Raw genomic sequence first — 12,379 nt, forward strand, 5'->3', positions numbered from 1 at the left:
CCAGCCCGCGACTAAAGTTTTATTTATGAATTATCGTTATAATTTTTTTTTCTTTTTTGGTTTATCGAGGTAGAGTCTCACTCCAGCCCAGGCTGACCTGGAATTCACTCTGTATTCTCAGGGTGGCCTCAAACTCATGGTGATCCTCCTGCCTCTGCCTCCCGAGTGCTGGGATTAAAGGCATGCACCACCACGCCCAGCTTAAGTTATTTTTTTAATATTTAATTTTTTAATTTTTATTGGAGAGCTACAGACACAGAGAGAAAGACCAATAGAGGGAGAGAGAGAGAATGGGCGCGCCAGGGCTTCCAGCCTCTGCAAACAAACTCCAGACGCATGCTCCCCCTTGTGCATCTGGCTAACGTGGGACCTGGGAAAGCGAGCCTCGAACCGGGGTCCTTAGGCTTCACAGGCAAGCGCTTAACCGCTAAGCCATCTCTCCAGCCCTTGTTGTCTAATTTTGACCCTTCCTTTTAGTCTCTTCTGGACTAAGGCCAGGCTATCCCTAATAACACCTGAATTGTTGACATAGAAACAACATTGCTCCCCTAAAGCCTAACAGAGTCCCCCTTGCCATAGGAAAAGTAAGTCTAGTCCCCTTCTGTTCTGTAGTACCACCTCAGCCAGTGAATCCAGGGAATCCGTTCTAAGTGATGGACTGACTTTTCTAATTGGGCAAGATCAGAATCTATTAAGTTAGTCAAGGCCTGATTAGTCTGGTCTGCTTTAATTAGGGCCGTAGTACCAGTACCAATCCCTGCAGCTATACCAGTCCCTACCAAAATTGTAAGAAGGACTGCTGATATTCCAAAATCACATTTCTGTCTATAATGACGATATTCTAGGGTTTTGATAGAGTCATCAAAAGGGAGCTAGTAAACCTGAGGAAACAGAGTAACTAGGATAGTGAGTCAGTCTGGCAATGGTCGCTTTAGCACTCCTTCAATAGCATGAGGAGTAGTCACTCTCAGGGTTTGGCCCAAAGTCAGGTTATCTGAGTCTTTGACCATTAAGGCAGTGGCTGCTATTATTCAGAGGCACAGGGGCCATCCTGTTGCCACTGGGTCTAATTTCTTTGATTGGTAAGCAATTGGCCTCTTCCAAGGGCCGAGAGTTTGAGTCAGTACTCCTTTAGCTGTGCCTTTGTTTTCATTAACATAAAGATGGAAAGGTGTGTGGATATCTAGCAAAGCTAATACTTTTATTTTATTTCATTTTTTTTTGGTTTTTTGAGGTAGGGTCTCACTCTAGCTCAGGCTGACCTGCAGTTCAGTATGTGTAGCCTCAGTGTGGCCTCAAACTCGTGGTGATCCTCCTACCTCTGCCTTCTGAGTGCTGGGATTAAAGGCATGTGCCACCACGCCCAGCAAGGAGGACCTTTTTTAACTGGAGAAAGGCCATTTCCCTTTCTGGGGTCCATTCAAGGGAATTTTCTCGTCCCCTTGTGGCCTCATAGAGAGGGTTGGCAATCTCTGTAAATCTGGGTATCCAGAGTCTACAAAATCCCGCTGACCCCAAAATCTCATGTACCTGCTGCCAGGTTCTGGGGTGGGGAATGTTGAGGATTGTTTTTTTTTTTTTTTTTTCTTTGCAGGCTTGAGACAACAGGCATTGTCCCCCCCACCTTGAGTATGTACCCAAGGTACGTTATTTCCCTCTGTCTGAGCAGTGGCTTTCTGGCTGAAACTCGGTATCCCAAGTGGTCCAATGTTCTCAGCAAGGCCTCTGTGGCTGAGCTGCAGCCTCCTTCACCTGAGGCTGCTATGAAGAGGTCATCTATATAGTGCAAGAGAGTTATTTGGGGATGGGCCTGATGGTACTCACCCAGATCTTCATGGAGTGCCTCATCAAAGATGGTGGGTGAGGGCTAGAGAGATGGCATCTGGAGTTCCTTTGCAGTGGCTGGAGGCCCTGGCATGTCCATTTTCTCTCTCTCTCTCTCTCTCTCTCTCTCTCTCTCTCTCTCTATCTGCCTCTTTCTCTCTGTCTGTCGCTCTCAAATTTAAAAAAAAAAAAAAAAGGTGGGTGGTTTTTAAATCCTTGTGGCAGTCTGGTCCAAGTCAGTTGTCAGTTGAATCCACGTTCTGGATCGCTACATTCAAAGGCAGATAGAGGTTGACTGGCGGGGGCCAGTGGCAGACTGAAGAATGCGTCCTTGAGGTCCAGCACCGTGTACACGTCGCACTCAGGTGACAGAGTGCTTAGCAGAGTGTATGGGTTTGGCACCGTGGGGTGGATGTCTTCCACCCGTTTATTAATTTCCCTCAGATCCTCCACAGGCTGGCAGTCATTGGAGTGGGGATTTTTTACTGGTAGAAAAAGGGATATGAGCCGGGCTTGGTGGCGCACGCCTTTAATCCCAGCACTCGGGAGGCAGAGGTAGGAGGATTGCCATGAGCTTGAGGCCACCCTGAGACTCCATAGTGAATTCCAGGTCAGCCTGGGCTACAGTGAGACCCTACCTCGAAAAACCAAAAAAAAAAAAAAAAAAAAGTAAAGAAAAAAAGAAAGGGATATGAGTCATGTACTGTTGGCCATCCTGATGGGTTGGGGGTTGTTGATCACAAAGGCAGTGAGACCACAGTGGAATCTGCCTGTCTTGCGGCTTGGGCTTGCGTGTGGGGAGGACTGATCATGTTTCCTCCTTCCTCAGGACCCTGATCAGCAGCTCTCACTTGTGGTACAGGTGGTGCAGGGACAGATACATAGGGATATGGGTAGAGATCTTCCCTGGGGGGGGGGGCAGAGGGGGGCAGGACTGCCAGCTTATGATCCTCCAGGGGATTTGGTTCCCTGATAGGCAGTATGGCTGGTGCTGGCAGCAAAAAGGGAGTTCACCAGGGCGGGGGGGGGGGGGGCTTTCTACTAGATATTGCCAAGCTGCAATGTATGGGACCTAGTCAGGGTGTCCAGGATTCCCATACATAATACCTTTGACCTGGTAACTAGTAGGGAGATGAAAAGTGCCTCCCTCTGGCCATCGTACGTTGAAAGTTGGCCATTCAGTCCTGCAAAAGATGGTTAGTTTTCCTGACTGCACTGTCAGACCCAAATTCTCTGCCATGTGTCAGAAGTCCTTAAAATGTGACTGGACTAGGTCCAAAGGGGTGGAACTAGTTGCCTGTCCCATAATACTTTTCTACCATATTTTCAAGAAACCAGAAAAGGACAAACAACACACAGATACAAAAACAAATTTCCTGGGAAACAAAAAAGGCACACAAATGCTGCAGTTGGTGGCCTGTCCCATGAATGGGCTCCTCCAGATGGCTGTGACCTGTCTCCTTTATCAAAACCAGAGTTAAGCTGGAGTTTTCAGGCTCCATCAGTTTGGGGCTTTCTAGCTCCCCCAGAATGGGGTCTGGAGCATCCTCAGGACCCCCCATCCCTGAGGTAATTAGTGGTTTGTCACCCTTACCTCCCTGGGCCTCCAGATTGCATCCAGATGCCAGATTTGCTGAAAACGAAACAAAGCGGACCAGAGACACACAAAGAGGCACCCAAGTCACTGATTGGCAGAGAGCTAAATGCCCTCCAGGAAATGCTCTACTATTTATTCTGGGGGAGGACTTCTCAGCGACCCCAGATGAGACCCCAATTGTAAGGGTCCGAGAATCACTGAAGAAAGACCCCAGACTCAAATAGTGTGTAAAAGCAAAGAGTGTTTGTTCTGCAGAATCAGCCAGCATGTGGGGGTCAACCATTCTTACAAAACTGGTGACCCCGAGAGGAGCTAGCAGGCTCCTTTAAGCATGAGTAAAGAATGTTTTGTTGGGCGATGAGTACTACAGTTTGACTGGCTCATTGGAACAAGAGTTGCATTTGATTATTCTACGATTATATTATACATCCTTGAGGTTGGGGCGAGAGGCCTTGAATTTCCAGGAAGTGACTCAGCTTTTCTCTGGCCAGGACAGTCACTATTTAACGGCCTTTTGTTTTAATTTTAGGCCTAGCTTTGGAGGTGTTTTGCTGAAGCCTATCATGGCGTCAATTTGGTTTTTTCAGTAGCTGCTAAGGGCTGTTTATTTTATTTATTTATTTATTTTGGTTTAATTTTTTTTTTGTTCATTCTTATTTATGTATTTGAGAGTGACAGAGAGAGAGAAAGAGAGAGAATGGGTGTGCCAGGGCTTCCAGCCACTGCAAACGAACTCTAGACGCGTGTGCCCCCTTGTGCATCTGGCTAACGTGGGTACTGGGGAACTGAGCCTTGAACGGGGGACCTTAGGCTTCACAGGCAAGCGCTTAACCGCTAAGCCATCTCTCCAGCCCTATTTTGGTTTTTTGAGGTAGGGTCTCACTCTAGCTCAGGCTGACCTGGAACTCACTATGTAGTTTCAGGGTGGCCTTGAATTCACAGAGGTCCTCCTACCTCTGCTTCCCAAGTGGCAGGGTTAATGTGTGTGCCGCCACGCCTGGCTTTTTTTTTTAATGTTTTAAGTTTTTTTTTTTTTTTTTTTTCTGGCAGCAATGGGCTCCAAGCTGAGGGTGCCATCCTCTGCAGAGGTGTCTGTGGTTGGGGACTGGGTATACCAAGCACCTAGGAGGCTCACAAGGGAGCTGTAGGCAAACAACACTCTCCTTGCAAAAGCGCCAAAGTGTTCGGCGGTGGAGGGCTTCAGGAGAAGCCTTCCTAAGTGTAGACTGAATCCAAAATAACTTAGTTGCAAGTGGTCCTTGTTTGTCTCTAGGCAGAACAGGAGAGCATGCTCCCCTGCAGAGCCTCCTCCCGCTAAAAGTCCACCCTCCACTGAAGCTCTAATTTTCAGCGCTGTCATTGTTTATTTGTTTCGGTTCTTGTTTTCCACACCCACGTCCTGACTCCACCATGCCCCCCCAGGGTTTAGTGTGCTCCAGCCCTCCCAGGGAGCATTTTTCTTTGGAGTTAATTAAACTCTATTAAATAAGTTAAGAATGCCAATGTTATCAGTCTGGTGGTCAGACAAATTGTAATCACAGCACTTGGAGGCTGAGGCTGGAGGATTGCTGGCGAGTTTGAGGCCAGTCTGGGATATATAGCGAATCTTTGTCTAAAAAAAAAGGAAGAAAGAAAAAAAAGATAGAATTTTTAAAAAAATATTGTTGAGAAAGAGAGAAAATGATTCATTTGGCTTTAAATGGGTACTGTGGAATTGAACCCTGGCTGTCAGGCTTGTGAGCACGTGCCTTTAACCCCTGAACCATCTCCCCAGCCCAAGAATATTTTTAATTTTTATTTTAGAGAGAGAGAGAAAAAAATATCAAATGGGGTAGCGTTTCTTTCAGTCTCTTTAGAGGCGTCTTTAATTCCGCTTGCTTTGGGCACTTCCTGTTGCTGTTTCTTGGCTTTGCTCTTCCTCTGCTACAATCTTCAGAGCCAGGATAAGCACACAGACAACACACAAAAGTCAAATCCAGTCTTGAGAGATGGCTTAGCGGTTAAGCGCTTGCCTGTGAAGCCTAAGGACCCCGGTTCGAGGCTCGGTTCCCCAGGTCCCACGTTAGCCAGATGCACAAGGGGGCGCACACGTCTGGAGTTCGTTTGCAGAGGCTGGAAGCCCTGGCGCACCCATTCTCTCTCTCTTCCGATATCTGTCTTTCTCTCTGTGTCTGTTGCTCTCAAATAAATAAATAAAAAATTTTAAAAAAAAGGTCAAAGCCACAGGCTTTGCGGCTGCATAGGACCCTTTTCTTGTAAGGCTGGTCCTTGGCAGGGGATTAGCACCTTGGGCAAGGTTTTATGGCTTCATCAGTAAACCCTAACAAACTGTTCTGCTTACGACCTAAGTGGGCAATGGAAGAGCAAGCTCCAGGTGTCAAAACTTCTCCCCAAGGAGAGAGGGTTGGATTTTGCTCTTTCTGAGAAGTGGGTGCCCGAGCCTGTGCTTGCACTGATTGTAACACAGAGCGATTTAGGAGGTGGAGCACGGTGGTAGCATCCTGGACATTTAGCATAGCCCCTCAGAATTTGCTGTCAGTTGTGTGATATAATATTTCCTCCTCTGATTTGCTTTTTTATCTTGAGCAACAATTTCACATTAATTTCTGCTGACTTTCCAAACACTGTCTAAACTCACTGCAGTCAAGGAATCTAGAATCATAGCTGGCATATGCTTCAAATTTCTATACTTTACCTCTGTTAAAATGTCCAGCTGAGCCGGGCGTGGTAGCACATGCCTTTGATCCCAGCACTCGGAAGGCAGAGGTAGGAGGATTGCCGTTTGTTCGAGGCCACCCTGAGACTCAATAGTGAATTCCAGGTCAGCCTGGGCTAGAGTAAGACCCTACCTCAAAAAACCAAAAAATAAATCAATCAATAAAAAGATATCCAACTGTTCTATACCCCTTTTCTTGCCAATCAGTCCTGCAAGAACACACTGCAGTATAGCTATTTTTCCCTCATCACTTTCCTCTAAGAATTCATGGGCATACTTTTGCTGGAATCTTTTCCTTTTGCTTTGCATGAACAGCTCATGGACTAACTGCAGAGCTGGAGTCCTTGACAAGTTCTCACAGCTTACAGTCAAAACCTCCCTCTTAAACCGGGCGTGGTGGTGCATGCCTTTAATCCCAGCACTTGGGAGGCAGAGGTAGGAGGATTGCCGTGAGTTCAAGGCCACCCTGAGACTCCATAGTGAATTCCAGGTCAGCCTGGGCTAGAGTGAAACCTTACCTTGAAAAACAAAAAAACAAAACAACAACAAAAAAAAACCCTCACTCTTGGTACCACTGCTCAGCTGACTCTCAGAGACGCCCAAGTTGTCAGCGTGGCATGGAGGGTCTCCTTGCCCTCCTCTGTCTCTGACTGTGAGCCTTGCTCCCGAAGAGTGGGGACAGTCTTCTTGACCTTCCAAGATGCCTTGGCTTTTTTATCATATTCCCTGCTCTGGGGGTCCCCTTATGTTTTCGAAGTAGTTCTTGAAAAGAACCTTCCTGGACAGAGAGGGAATCTTCTTTTTTTTTTTTTTTTTGTTCATTTTTTATTTAGTTATTTGAGAGCGACAGACATAGAAAGAAAGACAGATAGAGGGAGAGAGAATGGGCGCGCCAGGGCTTCCAGCCTCTGCAAACGAACTCCAGACGCGTGCGCCCCCTTGTGCATCTGGCTAACGTGGGACATGGGGAACCGAGCCTCGAACCAGGTTCCTTGGGCTTCACAGGCAAGCGCTTAACCGACAAGCCATCTCTCCAGCCCAGAGAGGGAATCTTCTGATTTATCCCGGCTCAGTGAGCTAAATCCACTGTCTTCGGGTGTTGAAATACTGCCTATGACTTCAGAAGGAGGAGAAAGTGTTTGGCTTGCATTAAAGTTAATGTTTGCTACAAGATTATTTACTGGAGTCACAAATACGTTCTCATCTGTTCCATAGGTCGTTCCACTACCATCAGAGCCCAGGAGTTCACCATGTGTATTTTCATCATTAACACTTAAACTGCTATCACTGAAGTCATGTGTGATAGAATCTTTAAAACTATTGCCCTGAATGGAGATATACACTCAACTTCAAATAAGCCACAATCATCTTTGCAGTCATCAGTTGTGGAAGTCTTGCTCTCAGAAAAATTTAGTCTCTTGTTTTGGCTGTTGGAAGTCACTTCGGTTTTTATAGTGCTACTTACTAACAGGTTAAAATATTTTGCCTTTGAAAACCTGAAGCACTGCATGGACTATGTTTTTCTAAGTTAAGAACTTGGCTAGCACCCCTGTCCAGAGAACGGCCGTGTGATTCCAAATCCCCCTTAAGAATAGGGAAAGATAAGTCCAACCTTCTGCACAGTAAACATTTTTTTTCTTCTGATTTTAGGAGTGTCACAAAGTTCTGGGCTTTGATCCTTTCCCTTCCTAGGAGATGCAAACACATTTCTTTGAGTGGGTGAACATAGATTAATGTTGACTCTTTTACATTCTTCCAAATAAATTATTTTATTTTATTTTTATTTTTTCTCAATTTTTATTAACATCTTCCATGACTATAAAAAATATCCCATGGTAATACCCTCCTCCCCCCACTTTCCCCTTTGAAATTCCATTCTCCATCATATCCCCTCCCCATCTCAATCAGTCTCTCTTTTATTTATTTTTTTTAAATTATTTATTTATTTATTTGAGAGCGACAGACACAGAAAGACAGATAGAGGGAGAGAGAGAGAATGGGCGCGCCAGGGCTTCCAGCCACTGCAAACGAACTCCAGACGCGTGCGCCCCCTTGTGCATCTGGCTAACCTGGGACCTGGGGAACCAAGCCTCGAACCAGGGTCCTTAGGCTTCACAGGCAAGCGCTTAACCGCTAAGCCATCTCTCCAGCCCCAGTCTCTCTTTTATTTTGATGTCATGATCTTTTCCTCCTCTTATGATGGTCTTGTGTAGGTAGTGTCAGGCACTGTGAGGTTATGGATATCCAGGCCATTTTATGTCTGGAGGGAGCATGTTGTAAGGAGTCCTACCCTTCCTTTGGCTTTTACATTCTTTCCACCACCTCTTCTGCATTAGACCCTAAGCCTTGGAAGGTGTGATCGAGATGTTACTCAGTGCACCAGTCACGTCTTTCCAGCACTGAGTCATCCCAAGGTCAGTGCCATCTGAAAAGAGAAGATTCTCTACCCAAAGTGAGATTAGCATTAATATAAGGGTATGAATATTAAGAGAAGTGCTTATTGGGCAGTTTGATAAGCATAGTATATACATTTAGCCAGACATAAGCAGACGTTACACCCCTAGGGCTCATGACGAGCCCTGTTTTAAGTTTTCAGTATCAGGGATGTATTCCCTCTCATGGAGCGGGCCTCCAGTCCAATTGGTGGGCAGTTGGTTTCCACCATGACAGATGTGCCACTAATGCACCCGTTGGCTCATTTGGCCTGGCTGGCCAATTATAAGGCATACAGTGTACACTATTGAGTATCTTCACTGGTGGTATCTCTTTCTCCCATTGAACTGCATGCACAATGGCTTCTTCCAGATTTCTGTCAGTCCAAATGAATTCTTTATTGTCAAAGCTTCAAGATTCTGACAACTCATGATGGCCACTATCTTGACAAGAAGATGTGGAACAAAACTCTCTGTCGCTGGAGTTCTTGACATTAATGGCCAGCGATTCCTCTTTCCTCCCTCTACCATGGCGGACTTGACTTGGGTACCTTTGGGACATCTTCAAACTCTCTGTCTCTTTTAAAATTATTTACTCACAACACATACTGCTTGACTCATTTTACTCTCAACCGTTCATTGATGGATCAGATATTATTTCTGATGCTCCTTTACATAGACCAGCCTCCTGATAAAGGGCTCAGGACACGTATCTAGAAAGGCACATTTCTCCGACCCATAACTGCAGGCCAACTCCACAATGCATAACTCATATACCTCAACAAGGAGGGACAGGGCTAGGGGGCAGGACATGGATGAGTCTAACAATGGTACCAACTTGACTGTATTCAATGAGTACAAAACTAATTAATAAAAAAAATTAAAAATAAAAAATAAAGTATAGGATCTAGTTATGCAAAAAAAAAAAAAAAAGCCATCAGTAAAATTTGAACTCTTAGGTATGTCAAAGTTAGGTGGGCTTCCAAACAAGAAAATCTCTCATCTTTGCCTCTAAAAAGAATGCCTTTTAAAGAGAGAAAGAGTCCATTCAACAAGTAATTGCATGGTGCCGCCTCACACCGAAGCTTTAGCAGGATGAAGGGGGACACGGAGCGCACCCTTGGGGGAATCGTCCCTGACTCTGGAAAAAGCCTAAGCCACTCCTGAACTTGTGCCCACCTTGAGCGGGGGTTGGGGACGGACAGCAGGACCCTGCAATGGCCTCGTTTCCTCCCGTCGGTCTTGGAAGTGACTGGACTTCCCACATTCTGGATCGGCAGGGGGAGGCAGGGGGAGCCTCCGCGCCTTCTTGGAGCCCGGGGCTACAGCCGCCCCCCCACCAGGATTTTTTTTTTTATTTATTTGAGAGTGACAGACACAGGGAGAAAGACAGATAGAGGGAGAAAGAGAGAATGGGCACGCCAGGGCTTCCAGCCTCTGCAAACGAACTCCAGACGCGTGCGCCCCCTTGTGCATCTGGCTAACGTGGGACCTGGGGAAGCGAACCTCGAACCGGGGTCCTTAGGCTTCACAGGCAAGCGCTTAACCGCTAAGCCATCTCTCCAGCCCCCAAGTTATTTATTTTTTATTTTTTTTTTAATTTATTTGAGAGCAACAGACACAGAGAGAAAGACAGATAGAGGGAGAGAGAGAGAATGGGCGCGCCAGGGCTTCCAGCCTCTGCAAACGAACTCCAGACGCGTGCGCCCCCTTGTGCATCTGGCTAACGTGGGACCTGGGAAAGCGAACCTCGAACCGGGGTCCTTAGGCTTCACAGGCAAACGTTTAACCGCTAAGCCATCTCTCCAGCCCCCAAGTTATTTATTATTTATTTTTTATTTATTTATTTGAGAGCGTCAGACACAGAGAGAAAGACAGATAGAGGGAGAGAGAGAGAATGGGCGCGCCAGGGCTTCCAGCCTCTGCAAACGAACTCCAGACGCGAGCGCCCCCTTGTGCATCTGGCTAACGTGGGACCTGGGGAAGCGAACCTCGAACCGGGGTCCTTAGGCTTCACAGGCAAGCGCTTAACCGCTAAGCCATCTCTCCAGCCCCCAAGTTATTTATTTTTTATTTTTTTTTTAATTTATTTGAGAGCAACAGACACAGAGAGAAAGACAGATAGAGGGAGAGAGAGAGAATGGGCGCGCCAGGGCTTCCAGCCTCTGCAAACGAACTCCAGACGCGTGCGCCCCCTTGTGCATCTGGCTAACGTGGGACCTGGGAAAGCGAACCTCGAACCGGGGTCCTTAGGCTTCACAGGCAAACGTTTAACCGCTAAGCCATCTCTCCAGCCCCCAAGTTATTTATTATTTATTTTTTATTTATTTATTTGAGAGCGTCAGACACAGAGAGAAAGACAGATAGAGGGAGAGAGAGAGAATGGGCGCGCCAGGGCTTCCAGCCTCTGCAAACGAACTCCAGACGCGAGCGCCCCCTTGTGCATCTGGCTAACGTGGGACCTGGGGAAGCGAACCTCGAACCGGGGTCCTTAGGCTTCACAGGCAAGCGCTTAACCGCTAAGCCATCTCTCCAGCCCCCAAGTTATTTATTATTTATTTTTTTTAATTTATTTGAGAGCGACAGACACAGAGAGAAAGACAGATAGAGGGAGAGAGAGAGAATGGGCGCGCCAGGGCTTCCAGCCTCTGCAAACGAACTCCAGACGCGAGCGCCCCCTTGTGCATCTGGCTAACGTGGGACCTGGGAAAGCGAACCTCGAACCGGGGTCCTTAGGCTTCACAGGCAAGCGTTTAACCGCTAAGCCATCTCTCCAGCCCCCAAGTTATTTATTATTTATTTTTTTAAATTTATTTGAGAGCGTCAGACACAGAGAGAAAGACAGATAGAGGGAGAGAGAGAGAATGGGCGCGCCAGGGCTTCCAGCCTCTGCAAACGAACTCCAGACGCGAGCGCCCCCTTGTGCATCTGGCTAACGTGGGACCTGGGGAACCGAGCCTCGAACCGGGGTCCTTAGGCTTCACAGGCAAGCGCTTAACCGCTAAGCCATCTCTCCAGCCCCCAAGTTATTTATTTTTTATTTTTTTTTAATTTATTTGAGAGCAACAGACACAGAGAGAAAGACAGATAGAGGGAGAGAGAGAGAATGGGCGCGCCAGGGCTTCCAGCCTCTGCAAACGAACTCCAGACGCGTGCGCCCCCTTGTGCATCTGGCTAACGTGGGACCTGGGGAACCGAGCCTCGAACCGGGGTCCTTAGGCTTCACAGGCAAGCGCTTAACCGCTAAGCCATCTCTCCAGCCCCCCAGGATATTTTTAAAAAATAAATTTTAGTTCTTGCATGTTTGTTATTATGTATTTGTGTGTGTGTGTTTATAGGCATGTGTATATGTGTTTGTTCGTGTGTGAGACTACAGATGCACACTGGCAAGTGCTCTTGTGGAGGGGAGAGGATAACATTCAGATGGTCCTTGAAGTTCCACCTCATTTGAGAGAAGATTTCTCTCCTCTCACTCTGCTGTTGCTCCTTTTGCTATGCTAGCTTCCTGGAAATTCTCCAGTCTCAGGGTAAGTCTGTCTTTTACCACCCCCATGTCACCTTCAGAGTGCTGGGATTACAGAAACCCTGCACAGCTTCAGGCATGAATTTATGTATTCAGGTTTCATTTGCCAATGCTTTATCCATTCAGCCATCTTCCCAGCCCAGTGATAGGCTTTTACTGTAAGCACCCTATACATTAATAGTAGTAGTCAGGGGCTGGAGGGATGGCTTAACGGTTAAGATGCTTGCCTGTGGGGCTGGAGAGATGACTTAATAGTTAAGGCGCTTGCTTTCAAAGCCAAAGGACCC

At 46.9% G+C, this 12,379-nt stretch overlaps 1 pseudogene; it reads right to left on the reverse strand.

Moving 5' to 3' along the window:
* Positions 1-2,067: 2,067 nt before the first annotated feature.
* Positions 2,068-12,122, reverse strand: LOC123456567 (annotated as a pseudogene).
* Positions 12,123-12,379: the final 257 nt, after the last annotated feature.

The sequence above is a fragment of the Jaculus jaculus genome, chromosome X, assembly GCF_020740685.1.
Source record: "Jaculus jaculus isolate mJacJac1 chromosome X, mJacJac1.mat.Y.cur, whole genome shotgun sequence".
NCBI classification, from domain to species: domain Eukaryota; kingdom Metazoa; phylum Chordata; class Mammalia; order Rodentia; family Dipodidae; genus Jaculus; species Jaculus jaculus.